The sequence below is a fragment of the Gallus gallus genome, chromosome 20 (assembly GCF_016699485.2).
Source record: "Gallus gallus isolate bGalGal1 chromosome 20, bGalGal1.mat.broiler.GRCg7b, whole genome shotgun sequence".
Classification (NCBI taxonomy): Eukaryota; Metazoa; Chordata; class Aves; order Galliformes; family Phasianidae; genus Gallus; species Gallus gallus.
The window spans coordinates 14,118,122-14,133,249 of NC_052551.1; positions in this window are offsets into that span (position 1 = coordinate 14,118,122).

Sequence of the window (15,128 nt, forward strand, 5' to 3'; positions counted from 1 at the left end):
CTGCCTATCCCTGCACTGGGCCCTGTCCCCGCCCCTCTGTGATGGCTATGTTGTAGTCCCCTCGCCTCAGGTGCCTGCATCACCCTGGGAGGAGTGACCATATCCCTGGGGGGACATTTTGGAGTGCATACTGCAGGAAACTGGGCACCAACGTGAGACCAGAATAGGGATCTCCTACCATTCTGTCACAGCCCAGCAACATGCTTGGGGCTCAGCCATGCCCCCCAAGTCTCCAACCCCATTCTGCTGCTGGTATGGGGTCCTGGTGCTGTGGCCAGCATGTGGCCATGCTGGCCACAGTGCCTGGCCAGCAGTTACACACATGCCATCCATCAGCGTTGGGCTGCACCGTGCCTCCCCACACAGAGACCTTCTTGAAAGAACCTCCTGATTTTCAACACCTACTTAAGGCCCTTCAGGCCACACCACTCCCCACAGACATGAGCTCATGCTGACTGCCAGCATGTGCTGCCCCACTCCAACTCTTACGCCCACAGCAAAACATCTTCCTCAGCTCCCCTGCAGCACAGGCAGGCACCAGGTGTGGCCTATCCAAAAAGCAAGAACTAGACCATGGGTAAAGCTCTTCAGCTACACTTTTAAATGGAAAGTTATGAACAGAGCCAGTTCCTTTGTGCTCACCTAAGCACACCTGCATTACCTACTAAAAGGGGTGTAGGTGCCACTGCCTTGCAGGCACTATGCCTGTGGACAGCTTCCTGGTTTGTCACCAGTCCTTGGATACCACAGATGATTTCTTCTGGTGAACCACAGTCCCAGCATATGAGAGGGAACACCAACAGGGATTTACCACTGTGCTCCTGCAGGCTGGACACCAGCACTGGATTCCAAGGGCACAGTGGCAGTGCACACAGCTGGGTCTTGGAAGCACCGCAGCCACTGCCAGCTCCTGTACACACCAGTCAGACGCTGGGGCACAAGAAGAGATGAGCTTTGCCCCCTGGCAATGTGCTATGTCTCCAAGCCAAAATAATGTTGCACCAAGAGAAGCTAAGTGGTCCCTAAGCATTCAGGCAGTAGATGCCCTGCATGGCTGAATCACCTCAACACATTGCTTTCTAAGATTTTTATGGCAAAGGCTCTTCATTTGCTTCCCTCTGAACTGAACTAGTCCCATAGGTACCTCCTCCCAGTGCTGGCAAGGCTTAGAATCCTCAGGGAATAAGGACCAGCATTAGGGTCTTTTTCTGAGGGGGGGTTCTGGGAGTTGATCTAGGGGGAACATGCCCATGCTGAGAACTTCCCACTCTCCCATTCCTTAGACTCCTGCTCCTCAGTGGATTTGCACTTTTCCAGAGCATTCTCCCCACCCAGTAGAATCCTTCCCAGCTCCTCTGGGCTCTGGGCTCCTGAACCAGACTGCTGGATCCTGGCCAGGATACATTTGGGTCTGAACCTGTGTGTGAAGCAGGAGAGTGGTCTGGCATCTAACACACACGTGTGGGGGTGAGATCCCCCTGGGCTGCATCCTGCAAAGATACCTCATGCCTCTAAGGAAGGGCAGGAGAGCAGGAGCTGGTGAGGCTGCTCAGTGCTGTGGGGAAGACTGAGTCTGTGTGGGGATGAAAGGGTTAAAAATCGTGGCAAAACTGCAAATGGGTTTCACAGCTGGCCTCTTCACCACCACACAGCTTCTGCAGGTTGTGCATTTTGCTCTGGCTGAAAGTCTCTGACAGGCGAGGGGCAAGGAACCCCTGCAGGAGTTGGAGGTGGGGCAGGGTTGGGGGCAGCAGTGCAGCACAGCTTTGTTCAGGAGACACAAAAAATGGAAAGATGAGATCACTGTGCAGTGGTCATGAAGGACGTGATATGGGAGAACAAGGAACTACTGTAACCCTACACTGCCTGGGAAAAGCCAGGTCCTCACACACCTCCTGTGACAAGCACCGGGACTTGGGGCAGGATGCTGCTCATGGGACACTCACAGCGTAGGGAGATGGAGCCTCTGGAGCAGCTTTGCTATGGCAGCATGGGTGCGTCTGGCTCTGGTGGATATAAACAGCTGGAAAACACCTGGCACAGTGCTGGGCATGTCCCAGTGTGGCACTCCCACTGCTTGGAGCTACTGCCTGTGCAGTGATTCGGAGCAGTGCCAAGGGCTCTGGTAGGGACAAACTAAAAGCCTTTCCCTCGTTCTCCTCCCCTCGAGCCTCTCAGTTAATGACTGCGGCACCGCGTGTTGGTTTCGAATGCTGCCTCTGTGCCACCGGGCTGTGCCGTGCCTGCACTAGGGATGCAGAGGGACAAGTAATGGGACTCGGTTAGCCCTCGGTGTTCAGTTTGCCTGGACAGGGCCAGGCGCTAACCCAGAAGTCTGTCTGTCCCCTTTGCGACAGCTTCAGTCTCCTGCCCACGCGTGCAGGCAGCCTGAGGGGGCAGAGCACCGCGAACTCTCCACAGCTCCTGTCCCCTCCAGCGCAGCTCCTCCAGCCCCGTGTTCCCCGCTGCCCCAGCGGCTGTGTCCGCGTTCCTCCCGCAGCCCCCGCACTCGCAGGACCCACAGCCGCGGCGGTAGCACGGCGCGGTGTTGCAGACTTTCTGTCTGCACGGGGACTTCCTGTCCCTGTGCTGCGCTGCCGGTGAGAAACCAAAGGCAGCTTGTTTGGCTGCCGGAGCCGCTCCTTGCTGACTGCCCCTTTCTGTTCCTGTTAGGAATAATATACCGAGAGGTCTGAGTGTAAATTGAGTTTCCCAGAGCCAGACTGGTGGGGAGACTTTAATGGGAAGGAAAATAAACGGTGTATTCGGCCGGCATTTGGGGAGAGGTGTGCTGGCAGAGGGGCGCAGGGAAACAGCTCTTCTTGACTTTTTTTTTTTTTTTTTTTTTTTTTTAATGTTTGCTGAAGGAGCACACGTATGCATGCCCTCGTGTAGGACTTGTTTGCTTCCCGAGATGCCAAGGGAAAGAGAGGCATTCTGAAGGAGCTGTCAAAGAGCTCTTGGGCTCTGATGTGCTGGAGTGGAGCGGTGTCCTATCCTGGCCTCGCTGTGCGGTGTGGCGGCTGCAGGGACTTTGCGATGCCGAGCACTGCCACTGCACGTTCATCACTTCTCAGCACAATGCAGTGATTCAGGAACTCCAGAAAGACGCATGAGTCATGCTGCAAATTTCCCTGGACAAGTTAGAACTGTAAAACACACTCACATGTGCTAAGCCACACTAAAAATTCCTTTTGCTCAGGAGCAATCCCTTTTGCCTTTCCCCAGCTCTTGCAGTGCCTCCAGCTCTGCCTTGGGACCATTGGGAGGGATCCAACTGCTTGTAGTGCCCAGGGGCTCCCTGCAGGCATGCTGGGGTTTGCTGGGTGCTCTGTATGCTTGGGTTCAAATGGAGAGGATTTGGGATGCAGGATGACAAAAGTGCCATATTTTCCCACTTGCTCATGTATGATGAGCACAAGCAACCCTGTTGTCCCATAGCCTGTGCCCACCTGATTCACCCTGCCTGCGTGTGGCCCCAAGATCCCCAACAACACCAGCGGCTCCCTTGACTCAGTGCTGCTGTGCTTCATCTGTGTTTGCAGAGCCTTTGAAGTCCTTGGGCAGACAGCAGGGCTTGGGGATGTATCTGTGTGTCAAGAAAATCTCCCTAGCTGCTTGTGTCTCCCCTGGGCTGGGGCCCATGGACTTCCCCATCACTGGCCCGGTGCAAAGTCGGCAGCTTTGGGAAAGTGTTGGTCTTTGAGAATGCTCACTGTCAGCCTTTGTAAAACATCAGAGATGGGAAGTGAAATTGTACATTTTTTAAAATATTTGCTCTGACATGTAAGAAGACTTTCTAAGGGAAAGGGGCACTATTACTAAATTTCTTTACAGCATGCTGATCCTCTGTCCAGCTCCCTGCTGCTGCTTGCTCCCCATTCCTCCAAAATGCCAACACACACATTCCAGCAGACAGCTGCCTGTTTCCCAGCACAGCCCATGTCTGTGTGTGGGGTGCTACTGGAGCAGGGCTGTTCCCAGCCTCTTCTTCCAAGTTGGTGGGTCCCCAAGCACAACCGCAGACCCAGATCCTCTGTTTGTGCCATATCCTGCTGAGTAACACCAGTGCATATCCATACATGGGGAAGAGCTGGGCACAAGGCTTTCTGTCTTGTCAGAACTCTTTGGTGCTCAGTAAATAACATTCCTGCTAATGTTGGTATGTGGAACACTTCCCTGACACTCTGACTAATGCCTGAGTCACAGCTATAGGGCTGCAGGCTGCCCCAAGGCGAGGGCTAGGGCACATGAGGAGCCCTGCAGGGATGGGGATGCACCCTAGGAGAGACTGCACTGTCAGGTTATCTGGATACAGGCTAAATCCTCAAGGTTGTTGTGGCCCTGGCTGGGCAGCTCCAGGGCACATTATGGGGATGAGAAGGGTAAGGGATGGTGGTTGGAGACAGATGCAGCCCTGCCAGCCTTGTGCATCCCAGGACTGACTCAGAGTGGTTCCCTCCACTCTGCCAAATCTGAGCTCAGGCTCATTCACAAATCACTTTATTTGTGCCAGTGTGAGCATGGGAAGGCACTCCCATGGCATCCCCAAAGCCTGCTCCCTGCAGAGACCCCCAGCCCGGGAAGCACTGCTGCCTTGCTGGGGTGAGCAGCACAGTGGCAGGCACCAGGAGGACTCTGCTGGAGCGCCGCACTGTCACTGTTTTCACATCTGGGCTTACACCTGCCTGTGATGCAAACATGCATAAAAGCAGAGCTTTGGACCATCTCCTTGTCACCCTTGCACTGCGCAGCTAGGGGAGGCTGGGGGGGAATTTCTGGATCTGCTCCTCTCCAGATGTGACTTTCCCTTGGGCAGGTAGTGCTGGATGTGCCCAGCTCTGTGGGCTGCATGCACCTGCTGCCATGAGAGCAGAACTGCTTCCCACTTGTACTGTGTGATACCCTGCTGCCATGCCTCTTCCAATCCCCAGCTGGGAACACCTCTGCTCAGACATGTCCTGCTAAGCACCTGACAGACCTGACACAGATATCTGCCTTGGGCAAGGAGGAATCAGAAGTGGGATGATGGCCTGCAGGCACCCAATAACAAAGAAGTTACCACCCCAAACTGATGCAATAAGGCTTCCAGCTTGCTTTATGGCCTTAAAGGGAACTTCAGACTACAAAGGCTGAGGGGACGAGCCTGCATGTGGTTGCATCACAGCTCTGTGTCCTTGGAAGGGGGGGGGGCTGGCTGCATTATCCTGCTGCTGGGGGAGGCCAAAGGGAGCACCAGGAGCTGCTTCACCCACTTCACCCACTGCCATTACAAAGGAAATGTGGTGTGGGATCCCCTTGGGCATGGGTTGTTGCCCTGCATCCCTGCAGCACCCCCACAGCATCCCAGGAGCATCCCTGCAGCATGCTGCCCAAGCTCTGCACTTGGCCCTGGCTCTGTTCTTCCCACTCCAGGACTCTGCTAGATCCTGGTGTATTGGCCACTGACTCCCTTCGGAGTGCCCTTGCAGAGTCAGCAGTGCTTCCCAGTGGAAGACTAGCTGTCTCTGCACTTCTCTCTGCCAGGTTCTCCATGAGTAATGACACAAACGTGCTTCTCACCCTGTCCCCAGCACTGTGCTGTTGGCTGAGCCATTCTCAGGCTCTCACTTCGCCATTTCTGCTTTACATCAGGGCGATTCCCATCTTCCTGTCTGCTCTTCTCCCCCAACACATCATCTAAACTGTGTGAGTGCTCCAGACAAAAAGCAGCTCCATGCCATATCCCCACCAAGGAGACAGCTGGGACACGTGGCGCCTGGGGGGTGTTGAGTCCTGCCCCAGTGCCACGATGAGTGCCCATGGGCTCACACTTTTGAAGGAACAGCTCAGGGATTGAGTTTAGGACTGTAGCAGTGCTTGGCATGTGTTCACCATGGCCGGGTGCAGCTGGGAAGTGCAGCTACAGGGAAGTGAAATGAAAATAAAATTGTGGTCTTTCCGACTGGTTCCTGGTGTGACTGAAAGTCTGGCAGGATGGCAGCCACTCTTCAGGACTGCCACAGGTGGCACAGAGGACAGGAGTGGCATGAGACAAGAAGGGAGCATGGCCAGGGAGGTGAGAGGAGAGACATCTGGCTGGGGCTGCATCACAGAGCAGGGGATGGAAGCAGGGAATGAGTGCTCAGCTGGGTCAAGGGTGTCTGACTGCCAACAGACACATCAGTTGTGCAAGATGCATGCTCATAAAGTGCCTTTTGTAGCTGGATAGCAACAGAAAGCAGTTTTGCAACAGGCCTGGATGATCCAGGGAGTCATGCACTTTGGACAACAACCTGGGTGTTGTTCAGGTGGGAGAAGCGGGGGCTGCTTCCTGTGACAATCTGTTGCATGTGAGCCAGAGCCAGGGTCATCTCCAGAGGTGATATCATTTACAGCTGTCCATTCAGAAACATTAGAACCTTGTCAGGAAGGGAGAGGGGATGGCTCATAGCACCAGCTGAGGCAGGGACATAGGACATGGGATATGGAATGTACACATGGGACATGGGACAAAGGCCATAAGACGCAAGGACTCTTCATTCCCACTGCCCCTTCAGGATGCAGGTGGACTGGTGATACCCATCAGCATCATCCCCGCCTGTCAGCCTGGGGATGTTCTTGGACTGATGGTGTTTTAGGGCTCTGCTAGCAGCAGGAGCAGAGCTGAGCTCAATGCTTAGATGCCTCTCCCAGATCTGGATCTCCCAGGTTGCATTTCAAAAATGCTCTTAAGTGCTGCTGCAACCTGGTTAGTGGAACAAGAAGTGAAGAGAAAGATGCAGCTGAGGAGCCTGGGGATGCCAGTGAGATAATGTGAGGGAATGTTAAACATTACTGCATTCACAGGATTATTTATCTGTCACAAACAGGGGCAGCCAGGAATCCTCCAGGGTGTGTAGCTCAATTTAGACCCCATTAAAGTTCTTTTTATTCCCTGCATTTTGGCTGACATTAAAACAGTGTCTGAATTGCTCCTGAGGGAGCTGGCTTCCAGGAACGGCATCAGGGCTGCTGCTCACAGCTGAGCTGCCCCACTCCACCTGCAGCCCCACATCCCTCCTGAGCTTCCTGGGTCCCCCTGGGGCTGTGCTGTGTAGGGAATATGCTGCAGGGCCAGGACAGGAGGCAGGGAGAGAGGATGGAGCTGAGAGCTCTGCTGGCACCTGCTTGGGCTGCCAGATTTTCTTGGGATTTATTTTTTCTATTCCAAAATAGGAAAAAAATTGGAAAGCCCTGCAAAGACAGTGCACTGCACTATCTGGCCTAAGACTCTAGGCAGGAATAGTGCGGGCTGAGAAAAACATCCCGATTTCATCACTCCAAAACATTTTCTTTCAGTGTTACTTAGCTTTCCTGGTTTTGGAGAACTTTCATTTCTAAGGAAAGCCTTCTGTGAGCTCGCAATGTGCTTAGTCTGGGGGGAACATGACAAAATTAGACAATTCTAAAAGTTTCCAGCCCTTTTTCCCAAACCTGTGCAGCAGTGGAAGCTCATGGGCTAGGACCAGACGCCATCCCAGCAGCAGTGGAGCACAAACCCTGCACACAGGTCTGTGCTGTGGCTTTGTGGGTACCAAATGTCAGCAAGCAGAGACAGCAGTGATCCAGGGACACTCTGCGCCACCACACTGTGTGCCCACAGCAGTGCAAAGGTGATGCTGTCAGAAAGGAAAAAGCATGGGTGAGTTGAGCCAGGGGTGTCCCCAAGCAGTGACGGGACAGGGGGCAGTGGGAATTATGGCGCAGAAGTGGAACAGATGATTTACAATCATTGCACAGCAATGAGTCAGGGCTGCTTCAAAAGGAACCGGCTTTAAATGGATCAAGCCCTGAGCCAAAAGCGTAAACACTGGGAGGAAGTTTGGCTGAGGTTAAATCATGTTTTATTTTAAAATCTTCCTATCCCCGTTGTAAGATGGAAAGTCTCCATCTGAAAAAGCGAAACTAAGATTGGAAACAGTCTACAGTCATTAAGTTTATGCAGCTTTTTTTTTTCCTCTCTCCAGCTTCTCAAGTAAAATATCAACTGGCTCCACTGTCAGGGACAGGAAACATTAGTAATAAGTTCATAGATTTACATTTTCCCCAGGGAAACACAGGAATATCAGAGATCAAAAGTTGGAGAAAGGAGTTATTTTTACACAAAATGATTTGCAACCAGCATTCATTGGGGACAGTAAATAAATTATAGGCCCTTCACTTTGGGGTTGTTTAAGTTCTTTTTCCTTAAAGCCGTTCCTTTTAACTACTGTAAAGAGTCTGTCAGGACTTACACTGACTAACAGAGATTTCCCCACCTGCAGAAAGGTCCTTTTCCAGCAAAAAAAAAACCAGAACAGCTATTTGTACAGTCATCCCAAAGTGCCGCGTGGCAGGGGCTACAGTGAGCTGCAGAGCAGAGGTGTCCAGGGTGGGCCAGGCTGGGATGGGGACACGGGCATGGGACTCAATTAGGATATGGAACATGGGACATGGGGCACACATAGGACATGAGGCACATGGTGTAGGACATGGAGCATGGAGCATGGGACACAGGATGGTCCTGCTGAGCCATCTCAGTTCTTTGAGCAATGCCTCTGCTGGCCAAAAAGGCATTTCCAGTCAAATGCACCCCAGCACCCTGTGTAGGCGGGGAAGTGTTGCAGGATATTCCCACCCATGCCATGAGACTCCTGATTGAATCAATCAGAGCATAGCAATTGCCACCAGTGCCCTGTCCTTGGGCTAGCAGGATGGCTCCAATGGCTCTGATGGCCAGGAGCCTCCACCTGGCTCCATCAGCTCATCCCCAGGCACTGTCATCTCGAACAGTGGCTGCACATCCTGGCAGCACCACAGCAGTGCAAAGCCAACCCCACAAGGACAGAAGCACTGGAAACTCTGAGCTGGGCCCTGTGTCATCCATTAATGGCAAGGCACTCACTGGCCAGGCAGGATAATGAATGATAGTTTTAGGTATAACTGGAAAAACAATAAAATACTCAGTTAGGATGACACAGTAGTGAACAATGGCCATGAAGCACCACACAGCCAGCAGAGCAGCTGCAGCAGCACTCTGAGCTGGTGTGTGATGGATTCCTGCCTGGAATATGGCTTGCAGAGACATCCCCACCCCACTGAGGCTGAGAACTGCGCTCTTCTTCTCCTGCTTAAATGCCCATAAAACGTGCTTTAAGAATCCCTTAAGGTTCATTAATGTCACAAGCAGGGGAGGAAGAGAGAGCTGGAAGGCCTTGAAGTGCATGTCGGAAACACTCCAGAGAAACCGTAAATGCTGCCGGGATGAACTGCAGGCTCTGGAGGATTGGTTGTACTGGAGGACTATTTATTTTCCAGTCTATTTTAAACACTAGACTGTTTCAGATAAGAGCTGCCTGTGGTGGCAGACAGGATCGTGGGACTGGTGTGCAGGAACTCATGCCAGATTCATTTCTGGGGAGTATTTCCTCCCTGCCTTGATAAATCTGACTTGTCTGCTGTACCAAGTTACTTCCTTTGGAGTTCTCTCTCCTTATTATTACTTATTAAAATTGCCTGCAAATAGCACTTGGGCTTCATGCAACATCCTGTGCTAACCATTCATCCTCCTCGTTATCTCAGAGCTGACAATTCCCACCAGGGCCAGAGAGAGTGGGTGGAAAATTGCCTTGAGAAGAAACAGAAATGACCATCCTTTATGGCGAAACTCAAGAAATCACATTTGTGGGGCTGGAGAGGGCAGGAGATAAGTGGGGACTTCCCCCTTTCAAACTCACACAGCATCCCTGTCTCTGGGCCGGGCACCACTGCTGAGCATTCCCACCGCCACATGTGGGCTCAATCAATGAGCATCTGCTTCCTATCGCGGCCCCAGGGCTGCTCTCCTCCTTCTGCCTCCTGCCATGGTGCTAATTTTACATGCAGGGCTGCACTGTGCTGTAGGGTCGCAGCACTCTAGGCGGGCAGAGCGGGATGAAGTGGGCGGGGAGCAAGAAGCAGGCTGAGCATGGAGCTGCCAGCAGCTGATAACACATCCCAGGACTGTCTGGTGCAGATGGCACATGGATGGATGGGATGCATTTATTTTCAGAAAGCTCTGCTTATGGTGATGTCTCAGGGACATGCTGAGCCCCGATGATGTCACGGGCCTGCAGCCACGCCCAGCACCAGAGAGAGAGACCTGAAGCGTAGGCACCTTTCCTGAATGGCATGTGCGAGAAGGGCTGGGGGCTTGAGAGAAGGCAAAGCAAAGCAACCAAACCTGCCACAGCTAAAGCATGAGAGCGTCCTCGTGGCATGCCTGGTGTATGGTGCCTGTGGTCCCCATTTGTTTGGCTCTCTGCCACTGGAGCTTTTGCAGAATATTTTCTGCAGTTACTTTAAGTTTCCTCCATGCATACTGAGAATGAAAACTGTACTCTGGGGGATAAACTGTAGATTTTTGTCATAAAGGCAAGCTGTTAATTTGCCAGCAGCAGAGAGAGGGAAAATTATAGAATCATAGAATCTCAGAATCACAGAATCATAGAATTGCTTGTGTTGGACCTCAAAGATCACTCATTTCCAACCCCCTGCCACAGGCCGGGTTGCCATCAGCTAGACCAAGCACTAGATCTGACTGCCCAGGGCCCCATTCAGCCTGCCCTTGAATGCCTCTAGGGACAAAGCACCCACAACTTCTCTGAGCAGCCTGCTGGAAAAAGAGATAATTCATACAGTAATGGGTCCAGTAAATGGGAGCCCCATACTGCTGTCCTCCAGCCTCATAAGAAGTAGAGGTGGAAATCTACTGCTATAAATTGAGTTCATTTTGGAAAATAGTGATGTTTGAATGCTTTTGATCACAGACAGCAGCTGCCACGACCAGGTTAATGCATTTTTCTACCCAGGTACTTCTCTTGACCTAAAATAACTCCTGTGCTTAGGCTGCACCTCTAAGGTCTGAGCCATGGCTGTTCTTTATGGGAAAAACCCCCAGACTCATTCTCCCTGCACAAGACAACATTTGGCAGATGGATACCCCAGTCTGAGGGATGTGGAATTGGCTGAGAATGCTCTGGCACTCACAGCACAGGGCCTGAGGGACTGTGGGGCTCTGAAGGCTGCGGGGAGCATGACATGAGACACTGAGGACATGGGACACTGAGGACATAGGACACTGAGGGTATGGGAAGCTTGGGATGTGGAACACTGGGAATATGGGATGCTTAGGACACGAGACACTCAGGATGTGGGATGCTCAAGATGATTCTCCAGCCCTGGGGCTGTGGCAGCAGCTGAGAGCTCTGTGCTCCTTTGCTGGCCCCAGTGACCACTATGAATCAAAGCAGCTGCCTGCACTAACAGCAAGTGAAGGGATCTGCTCTGCTTCCTGCCCCTCTAATCTGCACATCACCCAAGCAAGGCGGGGGGGGGGGAGTTCCCACACTGGGTGCTTGCCCCCGGCCGTGCTGCCCAGCGCTGACATCCTTTCCTGACACACATTGGTTTCCTGCGCACCACTCTCATGCTACTTCCTAACCCCAGTTAATATCTATGGTGCAGTTCACTTCACGGAGCAAAATGGAGGGAAAAAATGAAAGGAAAGAGAGCAGGGTTTTCTATAAGGCCAGGCTGGCAGCTGCATGCTGGTGGTTCCAGCATTGCGGTCCACATACTATGGTGAGAGGCACTGCATAGCAGGCAGAGGGCAAACAAAGCAGCAGAACGTGAGGCAGTGTGCTGGGCAAGGCAAGGGCAAGGGGTTCTGCTCCCTCATGATGTCCCTGGCACTGTTATATGGTTTCCTCATTTGGGAGTGCCATGTCCCCAGCTGCAGTCACCCATGGCGTGACCCCAAAATATCACCTCTCCCCAGGTGCAGACAGCCAATGTTGGGGCCAGGGGAGCAGCAGGTGCTCTGCTCCTTGTGGGCTGGGCAGCGTTTTGGGGTGCAGTGTGCACAGGGTATCACTGCTGCAGAGGTGCTCCCAGCTGTGCACTGAGGGGCCACAATCCAAAACCCCTTTCTGCCTCTCTGGCAAAGTGGGAAAAACTCTCAATGGCTGCTGTCCTTTAGAAAGCAGATTAGGGACAGTGAATAGGAACTGTCTCTCTAATGAAGTGCTATTACCAACAGGCTAATTGAGTAATGACATAATGCAGGCCCTTGAAACTCTTTATAGCAGCCTGACTCTGTGCCGCTGTGCACTGCCACTTCCTTGCCATGGCCCATGGTATCTCCTGCTCACTGAGGCTCATGTGCAACACTGCGGCTTCATGGGGGCAACAGACAATGTGTCGCCAGCATAACCCCGCGTGGAAAATGCGGAGGTGGAGGGAAACCCATAGTAATTAGCTTGGGAGACGCCGATCTCTTCACATGTGAAACATGACACTTTTTATGAAGGAAAGTCAAACAGGCCTTACAGTGCTTTCAGTGAGCCCAGTAAAACAGAGGTGATCCATAAATATGTATGCTATGATGGGTTTAAAATGCTTTCTGATGATTTTCTAGGCAGATCTCCAGTGTGTTACAGCACAGCATCACTATTGTGGAGCTGCAGCCTCAGGCCAGTAAAGTGTGCACTGATCCCTGTGGGAAGGAGGAGGTCTCTGTGTTTGTGCTTTTCCCCTTATGCTGAGCTGGGAATCCTCAGATGAAGGAAATGGAGAGAACCCAATGGGTTTTCTTCCCACTCAGGGCTCTCTTGCTCTCTTTTCATTCACCATGCTCTTTGTTTTTCTGGGAAGACCTGCACCTCTCCAGCCCCATGCTATCAGTTTGTCATCCGATTAAAGATTAATTTGATATAATTGCTCGTGTCAGTAGCCCAGAGACAGAAAAACAATAGCTACACCTGCAGCTTGCTTGTGAACTGCCTCCTCATTTTGAGCAATTAATGGATGGAGGCTGTTATGCCTCTACATGCTGACATGAGGATCTGTGATCCCCTGACCCTGCACCTGTTGTCCTTTTGTAGGCACAGAGCAAGAGCAAAGACCACCCAGCCCTGGAATCACCAGGTACCTGAGGTACCTGCTGACTGCCCCTCAGCTGTCCTGGTTTCTGCACAGCTCCTGCCATTCATTCCCCAAATCTACACCAGCTGCACAGCCATGATTCCACTACTAGCCTTTCCCCAGGTCCTGCCCTACTTCTAGTCACTTTCTGGCCTCTCCCAGGAATCCTTTCCTACAACCCCTAAGTCAGCACCAGGTCAGAGACAGGGGAAAACTTGGGAAGCACACACACTTTGTGGTTTCCCTTGAACCTTTGAATGGACTCCAACAGCCTCAAGGTTGTACGTGCTTGTTCAGAGGTCCCCCATGGAAATGAAAAGGAGGAGTTCAGATGTGCAATGGTGGCAGCATGTTGCCCTGCTGGGCGTGTGGAGCCAGCACAGCTGAGCCCTGTGCTCCAGTACAGGGGAGGCTGCCTGAGTCCTGGCTCTGGGAGCATGGACACCATAATGTATTGCAGATGGTCGCACAACATGGCCACCCAATGCTGCATGCAGCCAGCTCTACCTGCATGGAATGCAACTTTACAGTGTGTTTATTTCCTGTAGCATTAAAACAGAGTGGGGAAATAACGGGAAAACTGCTGAGGCTTTGTCATGAACCCTTTGGCTTTACCACATGCTGCCCAGGCGAGCGCAAAGGACAGGGGCAGGGATGGAGGGCAGGGATAATGCCGCTGCTGCTACAGCACATCACTGAAGCTGGGGCTGCTGCTCGGAGGGCTTCCTCCTGAAATAGAAAATTGCAGCTCATCATAACACCCAGTTCCAGGGGCAATTCTTCATCATGAAACCTTGTGATGCAGTGGGGCCACAGATTCAGGCACACCGCTAGGTACATGAGGTAGCCCCACACTGCAGGACTCTGGAGCAGGGGCAGCCTGGCTAAAGCAGACAGACAGAGCAGACACAGCCTCAGCCCAAGTACCAGTTTGCTGCTTCTTTGTGATTCAGAGCAGTCAGCGGTACATTTCCCCACCATATTCAGAGGCTGCATTTATGTTTGAAAGCCAGCAGGATTTGCTGGTGGGAGCCCAGGCTGTCCTTCACCTGTTTCATACCTTCCCTCTGAAAGCACTGCATCCCAGCCAGACTCCAGACAAAACAAAACTGGGAGCAGCAGAACTAAGGAGGAGGCTGCCACAACCGCACTGCCTGCCCAACCAATATTCATTGCACCCCACTGAAGCAGGGCTGACAGGACTCCCTGCATCCAGCCCCAGTGAGGCACATCTGAGCAGGGACCACACGGTGTGGCCAGATGCATGCTGCCGGAGAACAGAAACTGAAGGATTTGGCCCAATGAAAGATGTGCAGAGCTCACAGCATAGCCTCCCAACTGCAGGAAGGGCCCCGTAGCTCCATGCTCCCTGGTTGTCAGCCCCTGACCCCTCCTTCCCAGCTCCTGCAGGTGGTCCTTGCTCCAAAGTGGTCTTTTTTTAAACTGTTTGGCTGCTTTTGTGAATCCAAGATTTTATGGATGGAAAGCTGAAAGTAATTAGTGCCCTTCCCCCGTTTCCTGTTGGGAAAAGGAAGAAAAAAAGCACACATGAGAACAAAACGCAAAACTTCCTGCCTGCTTAATAATAAAGTAATGAGTCGAGTGTGGCTGGGAAAGTCGATTTATACTGGGCAAGCTCTTAATTAAAGAAGCGCCAAGCAACAGTTCTGTTCCATTTTACAGCCACACACATCTTCCTGCTCCACCACAGCTCCTGGGAGCTGGACACAAGTACTGTGGGCACTGCCTTCAGCACAAGGGAATGGCTGCTCAGTGCCCTGCTGGCAGCCATGTCCTGGAGATGGCACCAAGGCAGTGCAGGGTGAAAGGACCAACACAGCCCCCTGGGGAGGTGAGTAAGAAGGGTGGTGAGGTTGTGTGTCCCAAATTCTGGGCACTGGAAGGGGGCTGGAGCACAGGAATGGCTTCGTTGTCAAAAATGGCAGAGATGGGCACCAGGGGCGTCCTTAGTGCTCCTCACCCCTCCTGGGACCCTCCTGTCCAAAGGCTCTGTATGACAACAGGATCTGCCAGCCCCATGGCCACACCACCTGTGCTGGGTCACTCAGTCACCCACCTATGTCCTGGTGGTCCCCAGGGCTTTTCCCATGGGGAGCCTCAAGGCATAGCAGGTACTCCTCACTGCAGTCCCACCAGCAGCCCTC